Source organism: Marmota monax, unplaced genomic scaffold, assembly GCF_021218885.2.
Source record: "Marmota monax isolate L192 unplaced genomic scaffold, Marmota_monax_Labrador192_F-V1.1 WCK01_AAM20220418_F8-fsc00064, whole genome shotgun sequence".
Lineage (NCBI taxonomy): Eukaryota > Metazoa > Chordata > Mammalia > Rodentia > Sciuridae > Marmota > Marmota monax.
In genome coordinates this window covers 4,802,775-4,817,237 of record NW_026694542.1, presented here as the reverse complement: position 1 = coordinate 4,817,237, position 14,463 = coordinate 4,802,775, and positions in this window count along the sequence as shown.

Below are 14,463 nucleotides of genomic sequence, written 5' to 3'. Positions count from 1 at the left end.
TTAAAAGATACTTAACACTCAACCTGTCATTGTAAGAGACATCAGTTGGTTCAGAGTACACTCTCTTCATTACTGACAGCTGTGTATAATTTAGAATAGTTTTGCTTAGGATTTTTGCATTTATGTCCACAAGTGAGATTAGCTTGGAATTACTTTTTATTCATGAATCTGGTCAGACATCATGCTCTTTGGAAGACCTTGGGTACAACAGGTTTCAGGTCTTCCTTGAGTGCTAGTAGACCCATGGGCAAGCAATCTGCATGAAGTTCCCCTTGTCAGAAGATGTATTCACTGCTGATTGGCTCTGTTTAGTCACTAGAGGGGTTTCCAATTTTTTCTATTCCTTCTTGAGTCACTTACATTTTTCTAAGAATTTATCCATGATTTGTGTTTTCAAAAGTTGTTCATACTATCCTCACTACTTTTAATGTCAGTGTCTTTTGCTGTGATGTTCCACTTTTGTTATAGTTTGGATGTGAGGTGTCCCCTAAAAGCTCACTGTGGGACAGCACAAGAAGGTTCAGAGGAGAAATGATTGGGTTGTAAGTGTTAAGTGATTTAATCCCCTGATAGTAGGGATTATCTGAGGGGTAACTGAAGTGGTAAGGTGTGGCTGAAGGAGGTGGGAATTAAGACATTGGTTAGAGTTATTTATTTCTATATGGTGAGTGGAGATCTCTCTCTCTCTCTCTCTCTCTCTCTCTCTCTCTCTCTCTCTCTCTCTCTCTCTCTCTCTCTCTCTCTCTCCTTCCTGATCATGATGTGAGCTGCTTCCCATCTTGCCATGATGTTCAGCCTCACCTTAACCCCCCTAGAAAGATTCAGACTTCTATGGACTAAGACCTCTGAAACCAGGAGCCCTTAAATAAACTTCCTCTTCTATAGTTGTTCTGGTAGGGTCCTTTAGTCACAACAGGATAAAAGCTGACTACAAACACTTTTGTAGTCTTGATATTGTTTGTTTGTATAATCTCTCCTTTATTTTCTTCACTGGTCTCAAGAGAGGTTTATCCTTTTTATTAGTCATTCCAAAGAACCAAATTTGTTGGTAATCATCATGTATATTTGTGTCTTAATTATTTTCAGTTCTAGTCTTTATTATTCCCTTCCTTAAACTTTTTGTTAGTTTTCTGTTGTTGTGGTAAGTTATCACAATTTTAGTAGCTAAAAATAGCATGGATTTATTGTTTTACAGTTCTAGAAGTGAGAAGTCTGACACCAGTCTCACCAGGCTAAAATCATGGTGTTAGTAGGGCTCTGATCTTTTCTAGAGGCTACAGGGGAAAACCTGCTTCCTTCCCTTTTCCAAATTATGGAAGATAATTATGTGTCTTGACTTTTAGCATCCTTCTCCATCTTCAAAATCTACAGTGTCAGGTCAGATTCTCACTTTGCATTGTTCTGAACTCAATTCCTGCCTCCTTCTTCCATGAGGACTCTCATGATTATGTAACACAAGAAGTCTTCCTTGTTTTAGGATAAGCTGGTTAGCACCTTACCATGTAAACTAACGAATTGACTCTGGATTAAGACTTGGATATCTTTATGGAACCATAATTCTTCTGCTACACACTTTTTGGTGTTATTTTGTCTTATTTTACTGTCTTTTAAAAATATTTATTCTTAAATTTCAGGTGGACACAATATCTTATTTTACATTTATGTGGTGCTGAGGATTGAACCCAGTGCCTCATGCATGCTAGGCGAGTGCTCTACCACTGAGCCACAGCCACAGCCCCTGTCTTTTTTTGTTCATTAATATTTAGTCTTCCACATTGTCTAAGGTATGACTTTAAAGCTCAATTTTTTGTTAAGTACTACATGAGCTTCATCCTGTAACTTCTAATGTGCATGTTATACATTATTATTGAGAACAAATAGTACCACTTTTGACTATTTTTTTTTTTTACTTAGAAAGGCATTTCTTAATTTCTAAATAGGAGATGTCTTGCTAGTTAGCCTTTTGTAATTGGTATTAATTGTATTGTGATCAGAGAATAAACCATGAAAGTTTTATCATTTAAAAGTGTTCCAATTGGCTTGAAAACAATGTATATTTCACATTTATTCTGTTGGGTGTTATATGTATGTACATCTTGGCATTAGTTAATCATGTTTTAAAATATTTTAATCAGTACTGAAACTTTTTTCTTTCTATCAATTGCTGAAAAATTGATAGAATATTTTACATTGGATTAATGTTTATATTTAATTTGATGAGTATTTGTCTACTGTGTTTTTTATGCATTTTTAAATTTGTTTTAATTAGTTACACATGACAGTACAATGATCTTGACATATCATACATTCAAATCAGATGGGATATAATTTCTCATTTTTCTGAGTGTACAGGTTGCAGAATCACATTGGTCATGCAACTACTGTGTTTTAATATCTGTCAATATTCTTTTTACTTCATTTATTTGAAGGTTATTTTATTAAGTACATACCAGTTTAAATAGTTATATACTTGTAAAGCTTATTGTATGAAATGATGCTGTTTTTAAATAGCAATAGAAATATTTTATCAAATAAACTTATTTATAGAGATAACCAAGTGGGTCCACTGTAATCATTAGGTCTTCAAAAGTGGAAAAAAATCAAAAGTAGAGGTCAGAATAAGTTTTCCAAGAGGTTAGATAACTTTTTTTCCAAACCAAATTTAGAAAAAAAAATTCTATGTATTATAGCTTTGCTTAGCCAACTAATATTTGTTTATTAGAGGCAAGCTAAAATTCAACCGCTGATCAGCTTCTGCCACGATTCTGAATATAAAATATAATTTGTGAGATGTTACATTTCTATCAATTAAAGAAATTTCAAAAGAAAATCAGAAGATAAATCAACTGTTGTTTCAGGGACAAAAGTATCCTACTGCATATAAACTTTCTGAGTCCTCACCTCTGCCCCAACTGCAATTTAATCTGAGCTAGGATTAGATGTATGAACTAAATCCTTGGGGAACAGTGAATGAAACATCCCACAAACTTCCTTCATAAAATAAGAATGAATGGCTACATTTAAAACTTCAGACACTCCACAAACCATTTATAATAGAATTTCTTTTAGTTGATCTTGATATCTACACTAAGCATTTATTCCAAAAATAAATGTGTGGAACTGTTTTTGTGGATGCATTATGTAATGGAACTACTATGAATCGTGTTATTACAGTTTTTTGTTTTGTTTTGTTTTTACATGCCTACTGTGTGCAAACCACTGAGAGGCATGGTGAAGAATTTGTAAATTATCCTGTTTTTAAGGAGCTTTCAAAAGAATAGGAAAAACATTTTGCTTGAGATCTACCATAGACGGACATAAAAATTCACAGGAGGAATTTATATAAAAGAGAGAACCAGACCCATCTCTGGGCAACCAGATCTGAGTCTGTAAGGTTAATAGTCTAAGGCATCATTAATTTTTGTCAGGTCTAGGAATTTATTCAAAAGAAATAATCATAGATGAATATAAGGTTTTCCATACAAGGTTTCCTATCACATGCACATATCTATAGGTAGGTGTAGACTCACCCATAGATATAGAAACAACACTAAAACATTTACTATTGCTGTGTAGTGGGAACATGAATAATGTTTAATTCTTCTTGAAACATTCTCTCATTTTTTTGCACCAAACATGTTAATGTTTTGATCAGAAGAACATCAAATCTTATTTTAAAGACTAAGCCAATGCTATGGCCAAGCACAGTACCTTATACAAAATAGTTAACAAATAAATGTGATTTGAAGTGTATGTATGCATCAAATTAATTTTTGTATTTTTTTTGTTTGAAATAATCCAAGATGCACAAAAATGTTGTAGAAATATGACAAATAATTTCTCCTACCTTCTGTCACTAGATGCTACCATCATATATAACCACAGAACACTATTGAATTGACATTGTCAAATTGCTATTAACCAATATAAAAATATTATTCAAATAATTGATCTGTTTCCACTGTCTTTTTTAGTTTTTTTTTTTTTTTTTTGACCAGCATTTAGTTACAAATCACACATCAAATTCACTTATCACATCTGCTTAATGTTCTTTAACTTGAGATAGTCCCTTGGTTTTTCTGTCTTTTATAAACTTGACAATTTTGCAGAGTACTGACCAGTTATTCTGGTTCCTCAATTGAGTTTATCTGGCATTCTCTTAAGATCACACTCAGGTTTATTTCTTGCCAGACTATCAGTGAAGTGGGGTTGTGCCTTTCCAAGAGCATCATGGCAGGAGAAAAAAAAAATTGTGTCAATTGATTTCACTATGAGTAATGATAACTTTTATGGTGGTATCTGCAATGTTTCTCCAATACAAAATTATAAATTTTCCTGTGTAATTAATAACTAATATTATGGTAAGTTACTTTGAGATAAGGTGTAAACTTATGTCTATTGATTTTAGCACCTATTGATATAACAATTATTTCTGTAGTACTTACCAAAGAGAGATTTATTCCTTTCATTTTGATTGGAAAATTATATAAGAATTATCAATTCACTCCTTTGATTAACTTATTCTACCATTTATTTATATTGGTATGACTTCATGGATATGTTTTTTTCTGTGGGTTACAATTCACTTCTTATTTATTTCCATTTTTACTTTATTGTCCCATAGCTGGCCACTGGAAACTCCTTCAAGATGGCATTTGATAAATGGACTCTTCATCAGCAGTACTAAAGAGGACAGAGTGAGGTAAACATGGAGAACACAAAAGAATCATTGTAGAAAATCAGTGATAGTCGCAGAAAAAAGACACTTTTCTGGGCCTTCCAGTACATGAAAATTTATCTGTAAATAGAACTTTCCTCCTACAAAAGGAGATGGTCTAGGGGGAAGATGGAGGTGAGGAAGAGAGAGATGAAGGAAATTCATGCAAAAAAAAATCATGTGGAATGTTTCCCAACAGAAAGAAACCAGGGATTGTGTGACATAAAATAATTGCAGACAAATGGCATACTAATGACACTCAAAATTATAAATTTTAAATATTCTTTATAATTCTTAAGAAAAAATAAAATTCCTTTCAAATAATTTCTGAGTCATGAACTTTTTTCTGTGTATTTCTTTAATTCACCAGTTGACTAATATGGGAATAGTTCCTGGAGACATGAAGGCCAAGAAGCTTAGATAACCACAGAAAATTCTACAATCATTTCAAAACAAGGTTTTATAAATTAATTATTTTTTACTGTTATTTCATAATTAGCACCAGTATGTTTTTTGATTATTTAAAATCATTAAAGAAGATAATCTGGGGCGGGGTTGTGGCTCAGTGGTAGAGTACTTGCCTAGCAGGTGTGAGACACTGAGTTTAATTCTCAGCACCACATATAAGCAAATAAATGGATAAAGGTCCATCAGTAACTAATAATTTTTTTTAAAAAAAAGATATTCCATGGTAGATGAATATCAAAATAGCTCATATTTCCCACTTCCACTTAACCACCCAGAAATAATTTGCGGAAGAACAGAAGACAGCCAGGTTTGGAAGCTGGTAATTATTAGACTTATTATCAGTGAACTTCTCTATTTCAAGTTAGAAGTTAGTTCAATCTTATTTGTAGCATATAAGTATTACTGGTCAAGGAGAGTCTTTTTAAAAATGCAAAGCATTTACTCATTCTTATCCGGTCCTGCCTAAGTCTACCAAAATTGAGCTAAAAATAATCTCCATTACTAATGGGATATAACTTATCCTTTTGTCAAACTGAGGCTGGAAAGTACCGAGACCAATAGATTACTACATCCCATATTTTACAGATTCAAATTTCTGACAGTAGTAAGTGCTTCTTCTACTCTCTACTTGGCTAACAGGATGCTTTCTTTATTTTCCAAAAATCTTTTTTTATCCCCAGTGTATATTTATATTTATTTTATAGGTGATTAAAAGAGGCTTATTTTTTTAAGGTCAAATAATATAAAACTCTGTTCGAATTGATATTTATTTCTGTTCATCAATTATTAATTCTACTAAACAGTTTACTTGTGTGTTAGTAATCTTGCTTCTCCATTAAAAACATAACAACAATTATGGGTGTGTTTGCATAATAACCTATTTAGTATGATGAGAGAACCAATAGAACAATTGTTAGAGAATGTAGAACTCTATGTCCATAATTATAGTTCAATCATATCTCAAAATTTTATGGACATTAGGCAGCCTGTGCAAACAACCCTGAATGATAGAATCAAGAGTAGATTACCAAGTCAATCCACTCTTGAGATGTGGAACTCAGCATGAATCTTCATATATTTAGATGTTAGTTTTCTTATCTCCAAACTCCATAGAAGAGATTAGACAACCTTGAATATTCCTTACATGTTCAGAGATAAAATATACTTTATATATTTATTTTAAAAATACATATTTTTTACATATTTAGTTAGATGTTTACTGTAATAATTTTTTTAAATAAAGGTTGTACCAATTATGATTTGTCTTACTGTTTAAAGCTTGGCTAAGTTTCAAAATTTCCAAATGGATTCAACTTTATGGCAAATCAAATAAAGCATATGTTGAAATCCAGGAAACGGTTGTAGATTTATAGATGTAATTTTCCTGACACTCCCACTACTATAATTTATAGAGTGTTACTCCAGATCCATTTATTTCTTGACCATACATGAGGGCCTATGTAATGGCATCACATAAATTCCCTAATGTGATTTCAGAAACGATTTGTATATTTTAAAAGAAAATACTGTTTTTTAAAGGTTGTAGGTAAAACCTAAATACATATATTCACAACAAAAATTATAGGAAGTGTTAAATAGATTTGTACAAGTATAGATGACCTATATGAAGTTCAAGCAGATAGAAATGTTCAAGGGGTTCCATTTCTTTTAGACCCTCTCTCTCTAAATTGTGTTGCCACAGAGATATACCAAAGATGTGACAGTAGAATATGTAATTTATTTGTAACTTTAAATTTTTCCATTGTGTATACAATGTTTATATTTTTCACTGTATACTAGAGTTTTGTACTTTAGCTGTTTTGTGCACCCAAGGTCCTCCAACTAGCCATAAAAATCAGAAGATGTTTCCAAAATATTCTGTTTGCTCTATTGAGATGTCAGGAAGAGAAAACTATAATTTCTCATTTCTCATAACTCCAAGTTATTCCTTAGAGTTAGATGCATTAAGAATTACAGTTTGATTTGCCAGTCTTGGTCAGCAAACATTGTTTGCATGTATTTATATGTGACCAAGATGAGGCACAAAAAACTTAAGACATTGTTTAGGATGCATCTAGCTAATGGAATCTGGTTTAAAATTCAGACCAATTAGATTTCTTCAGGCTTTTGACAGGGAATTAAGAGAAAGAATAATTTTAACATTAAGAAAGTTTTTCTCTTCTCCAAGAATGCAAAAAACAAAAACAAAACAGGAAGCTAAACCTGGAAGGTGTCAATTTTAATAAAGTGATTGTGTTGCCTGCACACTGATGTGAGCACCTTCTTATTGACACCATGCCATATAATCATGCCATGCAACCCCTGGGGGACATTTCCAGGAGTACCTCTTGCTGCCTGTGCCTCCTTTGTTTTTACAACCTCTTCCTGTAAAGAGAAAAAGAAAACATGGGAAGAAAGAGGATCCAAAAGACATCTTGCTAATTCAGTGCAATGATGGAAATACTTTTTAATTCTTTCCAAACATACATGAAAAACAAATGAAGAGATTTGGGCTCCTGAAAGCAAAGCAACATTTCTTTCAGAGATACCTATGTATCCAGTACGTTGAACTTGGTACACTTTTTGCTCCCCACATCAAAATTTCCCACTACAGCATGGTTTCCCAACCTTTGTATCACTGACATTTTCTAGGGTGGGAATGCCTACAGGTCTTTATGATGTTCACCAGCAACCCTGGCTGCTCTACATACAGGAACATCCTAACAGAGGTGACAATCAGAAACAACTCCTGGGAGGAAATGTCATTGGCCACCAAGAACCACTGCTGAACGGGGATCATTAGTGTGTCGCATTTGGGGTCACACAGGGTCATAAGTCCAGATATTAGATTAATTTTATACTGTAAGAAATATTGAAAAGGAACTTTTAAGGTGTTTTTTATGGTTAAGAATAAAAATAATTATCAGTTTCCATTTCCCATAGGTAGTATACCATTCCCAGATCCTATTCTTATCTATGGCATATATTATGCATCCAAATTCTTTCTCTTCTATTAATCCTTTCACAGACAGTATGGTTTATGACAAGAACACCAAGCTTTCTATCTATCTATCTATCCATCACCTAACTAGCTATTCATCCATAGCTTTTGTTACATGTCCAAATCTGATACACCTGTGCTAGACATTCAGTAGAATTATTCACCAGTCTCTTAATTTTCTGATCTGTGAAATTCTTAATTATAGAAGCTTCATATATTATTGGATAGATTAATTGAGAGCATAGTAAAACACAGAATGTGCCGCTTGAAGATTTCTAAGTCCAGTTGAGTTTTACTTACGCTCTTTTATAGTCCCTGTTCTGCTCTCCACGGATCCCTGGTTTTTTTGGAGCAGGTGCTGCTATTTGCTATCTACTCCTTCCATATGGATTACCTCTTCATCAGGTGTTTTTCTTCTATTCCCCTGTCTCCAGGAGTAGGGATCAGCTTGCTCTTTGCTGTGCTATTATCAGACCATGTTTTTCCCATCACTCAAAATTCTCCATTTCACATTTCTTCCTCCATTTTAACACATTTATCTAAAGTGAATAATCATTATTGCAGAGTCATTTTCTAGTAATTTCAGACACAGCATCATCGCGGGTCATCTTTTATGAATGCTTTGGTCTTATGTAGAGATTGTCTTTGCCTGCCTCTTTGCATGACCCATACTATTATTTACAGACGGTATGTATAACAACAGGACAGAAGTGTGATAATATTTGCCTTTGTCTATTTATCACAGTGTGCAGCCACCCTCTTTCTTTGGTTTTTTTTTTTTTTTGGTCTGGCAGATGTACTGAGGTCCTGGGATTCAGACTTCTTTCACTGTTAGTTGAACCACGGCTAAGTCACAGTTTTATCAGAATGAGTTTCCCTGTCTTTAGTTCTGCCACCAACCTTCGGTGTTTTAGCTTCCTTGTTATATATTTGGGCTGGAGGAAGTTGGCTGCAATTTCAAATACTTTATGGTTCACTCTTGAGTCCAACTTCAGCACTGGCCTGGCGTATTTTTACCTAGGAGAATGTGCAATATTTCACTACTTCTCTCTAGACCACCTCCTGTAACAGCTTAAAAATTGGGGAGAAGATGGTGCTAGAATGAGCAAGATTTCTTTCCATTTGGGTCTCAGATTTATTTATCTTCTACATGGATTTGGTTAAGAAAAGCTAAGCCCATATCTAAGTATTTTTTTAACCTATGTAAAAACACTACCCTATTGAATGCCATTTCTTAGTTTTTCTTTTTTCTTTTATGCTATTGGCAAGTCATGAACTATAAAAATAAATATGAGTGGTCCAGTAGTCAAGGAACTGAATCATTAAACATAATTGGGATACTGTTTTTTTCCCATTCCTCATATTTCATTGTTTGAACTAATCTTTTAAAGACTAGGAACATAGGCTATTTTTCATTTGTTTATGTTAGACTGAGTAGACTCTGATGTCTAAAACACAGACACATTAGATCTGAACAAAATTCACCAGTTTTATTGCCCTTCTTAAATGAATGGAGAAAGAGCAAAACTTCTCCAACTTAAGTCTTTTCTCCAGCAGGTCCTAGTTAGTGGAATAGGTGAGGTGAGTATCTTGATTATCCTCTTGTCTCCAAGTCTCAGTCTTCTGGGACCAAAGGAAGCAAATTTTCATTGGATTTTAGCAGGTACAACAGTTTCAGAGTTCTTATTCTAGTTTTCCAGGTTAATTTTGAAAGAGTGCCAGAAACTTCTCATTTATTGATGACACCCAGTGTTCATATTTGCAATCAGCCAGGTGTTTAAGTGCTACAATAAATGAAATGGATCAAGCAATTCTTTTCAAATATCACTAAAGCTAATTTACAACTTAAACATACCATTTTCCCCCTAAATTCAAACTATTCTACTCTAAAAACGTCCATGATGTTTCTTATAATTTAAGTTCTAGAGGCCTAAACCAATTTTGAAATGGTTTGGTGACTAAAGAGAGAAAGTACTGCCACATGGTTGCTTTTACTGCAAGGATCCAGATCTGAAAGTGTCTTATAGCAAAGACTTCTTGTTATAGATTTCTGAAAAGGATGTCAACATCATCAGCCCTCTGCTTTTTTTACCTGCCTGTTCCCTGTCACCATGTCTGGGATTGGGCCAGGAGGGGGGGCATAATTTTTCTCTGTGAAAATATGTGTTGATAGTTATTGATCTATCAGTCAATAAGAGTGATGCTTTACAAAAGACCCTTTTTTTTGGTAATGCCAAGTACTGTGCCAAAAGCACCATTATAAAGAAATATCTCACATAATCCCTGCCTTTCAATAAAAATACAAATCAACTAGTGCTCATTTTCAAATTAATACACATGGTACATGCTCATTTGTGTCTATACACAAAGTGTGAATTTACACAGAACTTGAAAACACAAACTTGAGGTCATAACAGAAAAGGTCAATTCTAAATCCATGAAGTGAACTTCAGTTTTTATTACATTTTGTTCCCTTAGTTACTTGGTGTGTTTTCACTCTGACCTGCTGATGTTTTAGGAGGTCTCTCTTAAATTAAAATTTTATATTGTGACACAGAAAGATCCCACACACTATTTGCCCAGTTGTATCACCTGGAAAAAATGATAGCAAAACATCATAGGTAGGATACTGACTTTGAAATATTCAAAATGCAGAACATTGCCACCTTCACAAAGATTCCTTGTGATACCTTTATAATCATACCTATTTCCCTCCACCTGCTTTATCCTTTACCCTAGCAATCAAGAAACCGTTCTCCATTTCTATAATTTTGTTGCAAGAATGTTATAGAAATGAAATCATATAGTATGTAAAAGCTTGGGATTGGATTTTGTTTGTTTGTTTTTTTACTCAGCACAATTCTCTTGCAATTCAGCCAGTTATTGTGTGTGTCAATCATTTCTTTTTGCTGATGGAATGGATAAGTGGTGATTCATTTTAGATGTCAATATTGAGTTAAAGGATACTGGAATAGCTGGTGAAACATTATTTCTGGGTGTGTTTGTAAGGGTCTTTCTGGAACAAATAAACATTTGAGCCAATAATCTGAGTAAAGATGATAACCAGCATAAAGGTGCATGAGTATCATGGAGTCTATCAAGGGCCAGGGAGGGCAAAAAGCTGGAGGAAGGGAAAATTCACTCTCTCTTTTGAAGCTGGAACATTCTTCTTCTCTTGCTCTTGGACTTCAGAATTTCAGGTTCTCAGGTTTTCGGACTCTGGGACTTACATCAGGAGACCCTCACAGGTTCTTAGGCCTTTAGACTTGACCTGAGTCACAACTTTGGATTCCCTGGATTTCCAGCTTACAGACAGCATCTTGCGGGACTAGTTGATCTCCGTAGTTATGTGAGCCAATTAGTATAATGAATCCTCTCTTCTATCTATCTGTCTATCTCCCCATCTCCTGGTGCTTTGGGAAACATTGATTTAGTATATGTGACAGATTGATTTATCTTGCTATGGTCTAAATGTCTGTGTTCCTCCAAAATTCATTTGTTGAAATCTGTTTCCCCATGTGCTAGTCTTAAGAAGTCAGACTCTTAATGCTCTTAAGTCAGGAGGGCTCTTCTCTTATGAATGGAGTTAGTGCCCTTATAAAAGAGGGTGAAAGGAGCTGGCTTGTCATCCTTTCTGTCAGGGCACATCAGGGACAATGAACAAAGAATAGGCCCTCATCAGGCATCTGGTTTGCTGATGTTGTGATCTTGGTCTTCCTAGCCATCAGAATAGACAGCAAGGGAGAAATTTTTGTTGTTAATTAATTACCTAGTCTAAGTTATTTTACTTATAGCTGCCCAAACAGTCTAAGACCACCATTCATCCAATGAATAATTTCAATTTTTAACTCTTATGGATAAATTTCTTAAAATACTCAGCCACAGTTTTTTTTTTTTTTTTTTCTGTGATCCTCACACTTTAATTCTCAGTGATACATTCCCAACAGTGCAGTGGTTTGATCTCGTGGTAGTTGTAGATTATTAGTGATGCCCTTGCTGGATGCTTTCTCATGTGATCATTTACCATATGCATGTCCTTTTGAATAAAATATCTCCTCATGTTTTGCCCATTTTCTCATTGGAATTTTGTCTTTGTATTTATTATTATTTTAGGCATGCTCTTTACACATCTTAGATATGCTTTGTTGGGTATGAAGTCCGGAAATATTTGCTCCCAACAAGTAGCTTGGCTTTTTATGCTATTAATAACATTTTTCACAGAGCACAAGTTGTATGTGGATATGTTTTATTTTGATGAAATCCAATGTATGAAATTTTTCTTTTTTAGATTATCATTTGTGATTAAGTCTAAGAAATATTTGCTTAACCCCAGGACACAAAACTTTTCCATATTTTTTCCTAAAAGTTTTATAATTTTAGTTTATAAATTCATTTCTTTGATCTGTATTAAATTGATATTTGCATAAAATGTGAGGTCTTAGGTCAATTTTTTTTTTTACCCTATACATGTCTAATTAGTTTTCCACCTTTGTCAAAAATCAGCTAGGCATATTTTTGGAGTCTATTTCTGGATTCTCTCTTCTGTCCTATTAACTTATTTGTCTATCTTTCCACCAATATAACACAATCTTGATTACCCTAGTTACATAATAAATTTTTTAAACAGGTGGAGTGATTCTATTCACATTATTCTTCTTTTTCAAAGTTTATTGCAGTTATTCTAGCTCTTAGCTTTTCCTTATGTGTTCAAGTATTATTGTCTATATCTCCAAAAATGCATCATTTTTATTTTTGTAGGATTTGCATTAAACCCACATGCAATTTTTACTATATAGGATCACCAAATTTATGAACACAGTTGGAATCTCCACTTATTTATGTCTTCTTTGTTTACTTTTATCAAAGTTGTATGTATTTCATCACTGAAGCACTGTGCATGTTTTTTGTATTTCTTTCTAAGTACTTCACTTTTCAGCAAGTATAAATAACAATGTATTTTAATTGTGGTGTTCATGTTTTTACATCAACACTATCTAGAAATATGAATGATTTTTGTTTGTTTACTTTGTATCCTGTTATCCTGCCAAGTTAACTTTCCAGATCTCAAATTTTTAAATTTATATAGAGATCTTTCAGAAACACAATAACTGGTCAAAGGGATATGAAAATCAAAACCTGAGTGAGATATCTCCTCACACTATCAGGAATGACAACTGTCAAAAAGACAAAAAATAGCAAATGTGGGGTTTTCTACATAGATAATCATACAATCTACGAGAAGGAAGATATTTCTTTCTTTCTAGTGGCATGTGATATCTTATTCCACTGTCTATGACTTTTAGCACTAGGTTGATTAAGAGAGGTTGGAGTGAACAAATTGTCTTGTGTTTCTGGTCAGCCTTATTGGGAAATCATTCAGACTTACATGTAAGAAAAACATAAATAGGACTTTTGGGTCTGGTTTCTTTTTTGTAGATGTCCTATATAAATTCAGGAAGTTATAGTATTTCTGAAAGTCTTCAGCCTGAGTGGATGTTGAGTTTTATTAAATATCTTCTCTGCGATGTATGATGTTGGTAACTTTGTGGAGAATCCCTGCTGTACATGCAGAGATTTCCTTTGGGGGATCTCTAATCTGTTCAATTTGCATATTAGTTTTTATTCCAGCACCATGCTGTCTTGGTTACTAGAGACCTATAGTATGTCTTGAGGTTGGGTGTTGTGATTTCTCCAGGTTTGCCCTTTTTGTTTAAGATTATTTTCACTATTCAGGGCTTTTTGTGTTTACATGTGAATTTTAGGAATTGTTTTTTCTATTTCTGTGCAGAATGCTGTTAATGTTATGATAGGAATTATATTGAACCTGTAGAGCACTTTGGGCAGTATGATTATAAAAAGGAGAACCTCTTCAATATTATCTGTGAAAACTGAATATACTTATGTAAGATAATGACATTTCCCACTTGTCTCTCACCATATACAAAAATGAACTCAAAGTGGATCAAAGACCTCAGTGTAAGACTGTAAACTGAAATACCTAGAGGAAAACATAGGGGTAATAATTCAAGACATTGACATAAATAATGTTTTTTTTTTTTTTTTTTTTTTTTTTTTTGTAGATAGGACACCAACATCATAGAAAACCCAAAGCAACAATACATAAATGGGATCTTATCAAACTACAATCATCAAAATAAATGGTCAACACTGAAAAAAACAACCAGAAGAATGGGAGAAAATATTTAAAACTATTCTTTGGCAAATAATATCCTGAATATATCAATAAGAAACTTAAAAAGCAAAACTCAACAAAACG